The 10,917-nt window shown below is 35.6% G+C and overlaps 1 pseudogene; it reads right to left on the bottom strand.

Annotated features, from left to right (window-relative positions):
- Window positions 1-6,094: 6,094 nt before the first annotated feature.
- LOC149246023 (germin-like protein subfamily 2 member 1) lies at window positions 6,095-6,884 on the bottom strand (annotated as a pseudogene).
- Window positions 6,885-10,917: the final 4,033 nt, after the last annotated feature.

Here is a 10,917-nt window from a genome sequence, read left to right as displayed (position 1 = left end):
GATACCATGTCAGGCCAAGAGGTAACTCCTCAAATGAACTGTGTTTATTCATTTAGATTGTTCATAGTTATATACATGAGGGAGTGACTCTTGGATTTCACCTCTCAATGACTCTTCCTTTTCCATCAGTTATTATTTACATTATTTAAAACTATTCACCCAATCCCCATGATTAGGTGTCAACAGATAGTTATCTAATGAAGTTAGGATGATGGGTTCCAAGGTATGGCATTGATTTAGATTATAGTTTTGGTTTTACATACTAATGGCCTACTCTTGACAGATGATGAGCCTCTAATGATCTAAGCAAGAAGGAGATGGCTTCTGAAGCTCAAAATGATGTATCATGGCATGATGAATTGATTTCTAGAATTTGGGAAAGAAAATCTACATTGCAAGGCTATTGGAAAATGTTTTTGAATAATGGAAATGAAAATCCTTAGATTCTTTGGTTTGAAGTTCAAGATGTTGGTGAAATTGACTTGGCAACCATCAGTTGACTGATGCATTGATGTTCCATTTTTGAATATTCATCCATATATATACTTGACGCGCATAAAAACTGAATAAATCCATGAGTGAGATGCTTCATTCATATAGAGTTGCCACCGAGCATCTCTGAAATACCTGCATGAGATGTTCTATTTTTGAAGCTGAGATATTTCTACTATGATATGTGACTGCATGGATGTATATTAAATATTTGAGATTATTGTTGTTCAACACATTTGGATGTTGCTTTAGTATGAGATCTGCCATGATATCTCAGGTGAGAGGTCCATAGCATGACCAAGATTGAATATGAAGTTGTTATCATGGCTAGCTATGAGGTAGGACGGAGAAGCTCCTTAGAGAGTTGTTCGAGCATGATTTGGATATGACATGAATACATTGCAATTGACAGAGAATCCAATATATAGTTGGGATTGAGATACTTTCATATATTGAGTGAGTGCAACTGTTGAAGAAAAGCTTAGGATTATGATTTACATCTCCTTGAGAGGGGGGATGATTATGGTATCATTTTGGGTTTTATATGATTATTTATGATCTAACATGATATTTTATTTGATGTTTTGTATGAATAGGAAACAACTACTATTGAGACAAGAAGATACGAGATTTGAGTATGATGAGATCAGCGTTGATTGAGGACACTGAGCCAAATCTTCCTCCATGTCTGAGCTCCTAGAGTGAGGAATTGAGATAGAGGGCTCCTGGGGTTGAGGGCACTTTGGACAATAGGATATGCCCTTATCTATTACCCATATGGTTGGATATTCTTCTCCCCTATCTTCATAGGGTCCTAGAATGTTGCTCCCATGTTTGGTCGTTGCATACCCCAGTTGGCATCATATCCACAAGCAGGGCTTGTCATGAATATCATTCCTTGTTTTTCCAATGAGTTGAGAGCGTACTTGGTGTGTACAAGCCAAGTCAATTATGATGCATGTGTTCTACCACAGACTTTTCAACGTCATTAGGCAATATGATGGATTGAGATAACCTATGCAGTTTCGGGTTGAGATAGAGCTCCTTGATGTGATCCCATGGTCTAGATGTGCTCCCCTATGTGTTTGGATATCCTATTACTCTATATGGGATTGTAGATGTATATCTCCCCCATGAGATTCTAGGTCGAGATGTGCTCCCCGATGTGGTTCCAGGTTGAGAAGTGCTTGTTGATGATATGCTTTCTGATGATGATTGATGATGATATTCCGGGTAGTGGCCTGCTGGCAGAGATTACAGGTAGTAGCGTGGTGGATAGAGGGTGGTAGCTTAAGCTCCCCTCTGGTAACAAATTCTTCTTCTTCTAGATTTGAGAATGTTTAGCATATGAGCAAGGACAATCAAGAGATAAGCAAGAATAAGTAAGGGATAGATCGAGATGTACATTGATGATTTGCGATGATGAGATACTTGAGGTGGTCATGGAACGATGACTACATGACAGAAATGACCAGTGATGATACATGATGACACTTGAAGATTCCATAATGACATATTTATTGATGGACAAATATTGGTAGTGGAATTCTCCCTAGTTGAGAGGGAGTGTTCATTTTTGCAACTGCTGTCAAATTCCACTTTGGAGAACTCATATGATGAAGATAATAGTTGCAATAGATTCCTGTTTTTGATAGGACTAAAATCAACCTAAATATCACCTTATTTGGACAAACAAAAGTTGGTTTTTGAATTTATTTATTTATTCATATATATTGTATTAGGTCGGCCCTATGCACATGTACAGTTGGTTAGGTTGGCCTAAACCCCAATTAGACCCTCATGAAAGCCTATAAATGGAAGAGACCTCAAGCTCATTTGGACACATTGATGAAGCCTTCTTCTCTTTTCTTATTGTCTTGGTTTGCACAGGGCTCGCAGAGGAAAGCTCGCGCAAAGGGTCTAAAACTATAATGTCGAAGTTCACACGTGTTTGGGATTTCTGGATTTTGAACATTGGCTCATAACTATGGATTTTTGTCCCTAGACGCTAGCAAATATGGTCTAGACAATGTTTAGGAAGTTTTGGACACTCGCACACAATATCTCAGGGAGCGTTCGAGAGGTTAGGGTTTCCGCAGTTCAGTTTGGATCCCGAACGCACGAACATAATGGTCTAAGGAGCATTTGAGTTGCCATAAATGCTCGCACAAAGGCCTAAAGAGAGCATCTAGGGTTTGAGGCAGATCTAGCTATGGTTGGTATTTGGATGCCCGCACGCAGATCACCTGGGAGCATACAGATCAGTCCCATATACATTCATCCAGTTCTCTTGAGAGCATCCATATCTGTTTTAGACGCTCGGACAACTCTTTCTCCATGCGTCTATGACCTAAAGATGAGTTAACAGTATGAAACCTTGCTCAAAAGTGTTCAGCTTAGTGACAACAATATCCAGCTATTGACTACAGTCAGTGACAACACATTATAGTCCTTAGATTCAGGATTTTGATTTTAAGTATGATTAGATTCATTTCATGGATATCATAATTGTTTTGTTGCATAGATAAAGTTAGAGATCATTGTACTCCCTTTTGTTGAATCATTTGATGACGATCTATGAAGAAGAATATTTGTAAGGGTTTTCCCCGAAGTGGGTTTTCTTGTGGTCTCGAACCAATCCTGGTGTCTCTATGTATGTGAATGCTTTTCTTCTATTTTTCCGTTATGTTCCAATGCCTTGATGATAATGATGTTATTCTTTCTACATAATTTCATATTCTGATTAATAATGGTGTAGATATGAATAATGTAATGATAATATGGGGTGAACTTAATATATTAATAAATAAATGCAATTATCAAAGCAAAGAACAATGTAGCTGTATAAAAATTAACGCTTGCGTTATGTTCCGCTGCATTGATGATGATGACAATGTTATTCTTTCTACATAATTGCATATTGTGATAAATAATGGTGTCGATCTGAATAATGTAATGATGATATGAGTGAACTTAATGTATTAATGAACAAATGAATAATGTAATGATGATATGGGGTGAACTTAATATATAAAATGAATAAATGAAATTATCAAAGCAAAAAACAATATAGCGGTATGAAAAATTACGAGAGAAACCAGTTCCCTCGTCAAAAGTCAAAACAAAATCTTTGCAACACGATTTCAAATCCAAGGCTGTTATCTCTGCTCACAGAAAACAACGTGAATAACACTTCTGCTACGTCCTCGATGCCCACGATGCCCACAATTCTAATGTTGCGATGCCCACAATTCTAATGTTGCATGCACTCTCGACACAACAGAGACCCAAAATAACTTAAATCAAACAGCAAAACACTCAAAAATAACTTAAACGAACAACGACTCTCTAACAAGTCTCCTGCACACGATAAATTCCCGAACCAATTACTTTAAGGCTAGGGTAAATCTATATACAATTGTTGGAGCTAATTTTCAAAGGCATTCAAGATTCAAACAGACTTGTACTAAAAGATAAATCTGAACAGATACTCGTCAACGTAAGATTTCCACACCAAAATTTTCACCGCAAAGCCCTTCTTGAGGCCATAATCTGCAAACATTGTTGTTTCATTTCTTCCTATGTAAGTCTGTCAAGTTCGTTACCTGCGATGGAATTTGTTCTCTCTCAACTTTCTCTGTACGACAGTCATCCTTGAAGGTCTGTAATGAGATGTCTGGGCAACGTCATTCGTGGTATTGAAATTAATCAATACCAGTTTCAGTATAGAACCAGTAAAAACTAGGTTTTATTTTAATAATGTTTATTGTCTTTTCATACTCTTTGAAAAGGAGATACTCTCAATTTTATAGATTAGGTTCCTAAGGTAGTTAGAATTCTTTTGTTTTTATTTATGGAAATTTAAAACAATTTTAGTAAGGTTGTTATATTCTATGTTATTTAAAGTGTTTGTTTGTTTGTTTGGTTTTTTTTCTTGTACATGAAAATTTTTCTTTTATGAAAAGTATAAGAGAAGATGGATAAGTTATAAAGCTTTTTTAAATATAGTAAAGGGTTAAATTTCTCATTCATTTAAAATACATAGGGTTTTACTTTAGGCTTTACCATATCACGTGGGTTCATATTGGGGGATATATATTGAGGGAAAAATGACATAATATATTGGAGAATATATAGGAGGTAAAGGATTTTTATATTGACATGAAGCAGTACCATACCACCTGGATTCATATTGGGGGATATATATTGAAGAAAAAATGACATAATATATTGAAGATATAAAGAGGGTAAACAGTTTTATATTGACAAGGGAGTAGTACCATACCATGTGGGTTCATATTGGGGGATATATATTGAGCAAAAAATAACATAATATATTGGATCATATATAGGGGGTAAAGGGTTTTTATATTGACAAGTATAGAAAATGGAGCTCAAAATTAATGAAAAAATATAAAGGGTTATAAGAAAATGTTAATGAAAAATAGATATCTACAATATCTTGTGAAATTAGGGGTGCTATTTTTAAATTTAAGAAGGTATATTGTGTTCATATTGACAGGGGGTTAAATATTGTGATTTTTAGAGATATTTTCCAATATGTAGTTAAATTAAAAGTATTGTTTAGTATGCCATGAATGCATGCTATATGTTAGAAGTCCATTGAGTGAAGCCCTTGTTAAAATAATGAAAACAAATAAAGTGTTAAACACAACTTTTTCTTCTTCAACATCTAATTAATGACATGTAGTCAGGGGTGAGTAATGTAAAACCAATTTCCAGAATGGTTCTGTTTTTTTTACTCTAAAAAATATAAAATCAACTTAGATTCATCTTAATCACAAATCTAGAATTAAATTTTGCAATTCTGGTGAAACAAATTTAAAGTAATGCATTCAAAAACATATTTTAAATAACTAACATCATAATCTAATTAAAACTTATATCATTAAAATTAAAAATATATATATATATATATTAATAATAATCAAATAATTAAACAATACTCAACAAAATCATCGTGTAAAAAAAAAAAATCAATAATTTTCTTCAAGTTAGTCAAATTAGCCTTATGACAGTAATCAAGTTAACACCACGTTCAGCTCAGCTTAGAATTGGATTGCTCTTTGTAAACATGGATATTTTACTATGACTATGAAAACTCGCTTTGCGGGATTAACCATTTTCAAATAAAATTGGCGTTATCAATGGTCGGATGATCAAAATCGGGATTTGCAAAAAGAGCGAAAAGTAGATGAGATAAATGTGAATTGTCAAACATCGAATCATAACAGCAAGTAAAAATTCTTCGTTAACGTATGGCGGGGCAAATCACAATCATGGTCCTCCACAGTAAACATTATTTACTAACAATTTGCAAATCAAATCAGAATAATTGCCTCGCGGTAATCAAATGAAAGTAAAGACTATCTAGTAATCAAATCAGAATCATGGCCAAGATTTTCATTGTCCAGAGGTAATCAGATGACCGTTATAACCCCAATACGTTGGAGAAAGGGACACAATTAATAGTAATCAACTTTATTGAAAATGTTTGTCATACTGCTTCGATTATTTATTCATAAAAATACATTCAACAATGTAACCAATTAGTATAGTCTATTTCGAAACGCCTGCTGGAGTAGCGAACATTAAAACAAAACCTAATTGGGGGCGAATTTAGAGCTAATTCTCTTGACCGCCTTCTCGCTGATCCTAAACGCCTTGGCCAACACATCCTCTGGAACAGGAGGAGTCGACCCAAACAAGGTGAATGGAAGCACTTGGGCTCCTGGTAGCTGGCTGTTAAATGCAGTGATGGTCATAGCGGAGGAAGCCCCAATGTTTTGCTGAAAATGCACCAAACCCCTCGGAAACACAAACACATCTCCCTTCTCTAACTTCTGAGACAACAAAGTATTATTGGTAGTGATGAAACCAGCCAGAATGGTGCCCTCCACTACAAACGCAATTTCCGTGGCACGGGGATGGATGTGAGGAGGGTTGACGCCCCCGGGAGCGAAGTCCACGCGGTTCATTGATATTCCCAGCGTGTTCACCCCCGCAAACTTTTCTACATTCCCCGCTGTGACGAGGGCCCAAAAATATTGTTGGTAGAACCTTCGTTTCTTAGTCCTTGAAACAAAAAGTCGGAGGCTTTCACCATCTTGGGATCCTTGCATGCAAATCCATTCACCTTCACGCTACCTGTAATATATTCAATAAAAGAGCCATTGTTAATGTTTAGTTCCAAAAAAACAAAACAGTAAGAAGCATTGCTGAGACAGAAATAATGAAGAAGTGATATATGTTTTTACCTGCAGAGGTATGGTCAGCCACGCAGAAATCTTGCAGAAGATCTGGATCGTATGCCACTGTGAGGACTAGGGCAATAGATAGCCATAAAAGACAGAGTATCATAGTTTTGACAGGCTTTGGATTTCCCATAATTATATGATCAATTTAAATGCTACGAATAAATAAAAAAGGGAGTAATATTAATGGAGAATTGCAGGCTAAGAATGGGAAATGATGGAATGAATCTTGAAGCCACTAACTGTAAGCGTCGATGGTTATGAATATGGTGTGTTCTGCCTGGTTTTATGATCAATTCGAGTAGTATTAATCGGGAATTGCAGGCTAAGAACGAGAAACGATGGAATAAATATTGAGGCTGCTAATTGTAAGCGCCGATGGTTATGATGAATATGGTGTATTTTGCGTGGTTTTATAGAGAAAGAGAATGAACGAATCATTATTATGGAAGGAGTGGCCGGTTTGTGATACGCTGCCGCACGAGTTATGGTAGAGATCATAAGACTCAGTCGCCAAAAGACATTCCATTGACTCATTCAATGGAGGAGGTACAGTATGCTACTCTCTCTTTCTTTTTCGAAGGGCATAATGTCAAATATTGATTGGAAAAGTAGAGCAGCCATCATTGTTGACGATAATGGAAAGTCATAACGCGTCGTACCATTTCAAAACTAGTTCCTTGTATGGCCACTAATATGCCCTCGTTAGACTCCGTCCTGTCCTAATATTATAGGCGTCCTGTCCTAATATTATACTGGTGTACTGGATATACGCAGTATAGTCTTCGTATTTTAACTAAGCAGAGTTAGATTGCTTGGTTTCATGCCAATCTTTGTATGTTTTGTATATATATATCTATCATTTTTAATATATATATTAAAAAAATTATTCACACATAAATAGAATATAAAAAAATATTCTCACATAAATAATATGTAATTGTAGAAAATTGCAATAGGTAGGTTTTGAAATAAAATAAAATAAATTCTAAATTGAAATTAAATTGTTTTCTATATAAATAATTATAATTAATTATAAATATATAATTAATTATAAATATATTAAATATATTTGTAGCATGAGATAGTCATGGATTGAATTAATTTGGTATAACTAATGGAAAATTGCATATATCATTTATCTTCGATTTTTAATGGTTTACCACATGGAAGTATAAGTAATAGAAAGCTATATATCTAATCTATCTTTGCTTATTAATGGTTTAGCATTTGGAAAATGATATCACTAATAGAAAAGGATACTATTAATCATTGGAAATAAATTAAAATAATTATGTCAATCAAAGTATACTGTTTTTTGCTATAGAGATATATAAGAACCAGATTTGGAATACCTACTCTTAAATAAAACTAACAAAGAACAACAAAACATCAAGTAAACAAGGAAGAAATGAAGACATCAACCTCGATAAGCATTGTGGACAACAAGGAAGAAATGGAGACATCAGCCTCGATAAGCCTTGTGTCCACAGGGATGTTGCTACTGGTTCCATGTCGTGGAGACACAATCTTCTCTATACACATTAACATGTTATTCCTTCTTTCCAATTGCAACACCATATCATCTAAGACCAAATGAATTTCGTCCTTGGTCCAAAAACAACTTCAAAAGCCAATAAAGGTAAATCATGTACATATATTGCTTTTTCTAACTATTAGTATGACCCTAGTTTGGAAGGCAAGCCTCCATTGTTGCCATGACTTCAAAATTAGAGAGCTTCCTTCACCAGTGAGATTAGAATCCACCTCTTGCAGTTGATCTCTAATGGTTTGCGGGATTTGTTTCTTATATAATCTAGTCCAGGATTCAACCTATTCTCATGCTCAAGAGCCCTAGAATTGTCTCAATATCTTCCTCAAAAGCAGAATATGTTGTAACTACTACAACAGAATGCAATGCAATATGTGTAAAAAGGTTTTTGAAAAGTCTTGCACAATTTGATAAGGAGCCAACTTTTATTTTTTGTGACAAAAATTAACAATTGCATTATCAAAGAACCATGTGTTCCAAAAAAAAACAGAGCAAGCACATTGACATTAGTTATCACTCCCTTTGTGGGCTTGTCAATCATGGTGACATATCACTTCAATTTTGTGGATCTAGAGATCAACTAGCAATTATCTTCACCAAACCACCGAGAATAAATGTTTTTGGGTTTAAGAGAAAACACATAGGAATGTAATCGCTGAGATTAAATGAGAGCATTGCAAATAATCTCTTTTGTTAACAAGTTTAGTCCATCAATAAGTTGTTTCAAATCATTTTTAGAATTATATTTTACCAACTATTACTCATGATATTTTAGAAAATTCATGCAAATTTTAAATATCCTTAAAAACCACTGAATATAGGTGATTCTTGAAAATTCTTGATGTATGCAAAATTTATTTAATAATAAAAAGAGGTGTAATGACCCTAAAGTATTTTCCTCATTCCTTCACTCCCTCCGGGAAATGATCTTCCTCATTCCTTCACTCCCTCCGTGTAAATCATTTCATGATTGAATATTGAAGCTGAAAACCCTAAATTGGTAACGCCGAGCACAAATAGTTATGAATGTCGTGTGTTGCCAAGTTGTATAGAGATTGAAAGAACTATTGTTATGGAAGGAGTACATTGGTTAAATGCTACCGCGACGAATTAAGACTCAGTTGACAAAAAAGGCGCTCCATTGCCATCGTTATGAAGGACATGTACGGTTTCATTTTCTAAGAGTATGATATCATTTTTCTAACTGAATTAAAAAAATAGAGAACAATTGTTCAAGTTCAAGATCTACAAGATATCATAGATAATGTAAACATTAAGCAGGCATCATAGTTGAAGAGAATGGGAATAGATTACTTGCGATATGATTTCGAAAAGTATTTTCCATCTATGGGAGCATTATGGCAACATGTAGTACACGATTTCGGGATGAAAGTATATTTTAATGAAGTGGTTTACCGAGGAATTAAATTTGTTTAGAGAGTTAAAAAGTTGCTTGAAATTGATCTTTTTTTCTAAAAAAAAATTGAGAGTAGCAGGGTTTGAATCTTGTTTTTGATAATGGAAATAGATTTAACTTTTGAAATTAATGGAGATAGTTTGTTTCAGAGTTGTGCGTGTGCAATAGATTAGGATTAGTTCCTATTTTCTAGGTGTTAGTTCTAATTCTCCCTATTATGATGTAAACTTATATATTTTAATTTTAATGATTAATTAGTAGAGGGTTCTCTCCTTGACCAGTCTCCAAGTGCAGCTTGCTCACCTATGAGCTGCTAGTTTCAGAATATAAGTCTGATCTTCCATTTTTTTACCATGGTATCAGAGTTGGTGAGCCTAGTGGTTGAAGTGAGTGCCCCTGGAGGTTGGAGAGCCCCAGTGCAGACCCTTGGTGGCTGGATTTGAAAGCCATAGTTGTTGAATCGTGAGCCTTAGTGGTAGTGCGGAGCCCTTGGTGGTTGGATTTGAAAGCCATAGTTGTTGGCGTGAGCCTTAGTGGTAGTGCGGAGCCCTAATGGCTGGAGAGAGGCAAATTTTTATTTTTTTCACTCGTGTAGATTGGAGTAGGCAGCACATAATTTTTATATAGATTACATGCTGGTAAAAAGTAATTGGTTAGGGGTCAGCACGGGTTTGAGGCTCATTCACACGTTGATCACCCTTTTCTTACACAGTTTTGCTTCAGCATGCCGAGGAAACACAAATCCAATATCGGATACTCGCGTTGTTGTGAGTTCGCAGATCGCATTGTTTGACTTACAATGATGTGGTGTCGTGGTTTGACTTGTGAGATCTACTTGTTATCGTGATTGAGTCTACCTGGTGTGGCAGAGTGTGCCTGGTTCATTGGGTCTGAGAGATACCACCCCTGCATGGATTGATTGGCAGGCGTGGAGCAACAGATCGTGGTGAAGCAGTCGATCATGGTGGATGAGGTTTGCCTATAGTGGATTAGCTTGAGGGCTGACTGTGTGCCTTCACGCGAGAAGCTGAGTAGGCGTGGTTGCAGTGGCAGCATTCGTGTTCGTGGGAATAGTGTTGTTTCAGCTGCCTAAACTGAAGACGATATTGCCCCAAGATTCCTGATCTTACCGAGATTAAATGTGCTATTTCGAGATTATGAATATGGGTATTTTAGTGTGG

This window comes from Pinus tabuliformis, chromosome 7 (assembly GCF_031772625.1).
Source record: "Pinus tabuliformis cultivar Carrire ecotype Pingquan chromosome 7, CPIR1, whole genome shotgun sequence".
NCBI classification, from domain to species: Eukaryota; Viridiplantae; Streptophyta; class Pinopsida; order Pinales; family Pinaceae; genus Pinus; species Pinus tabuliformis.
Note: the sequence above shows the minus strand (reverse complement) of the source record. Positions and strands in the feature narration are given on the sequence as shown.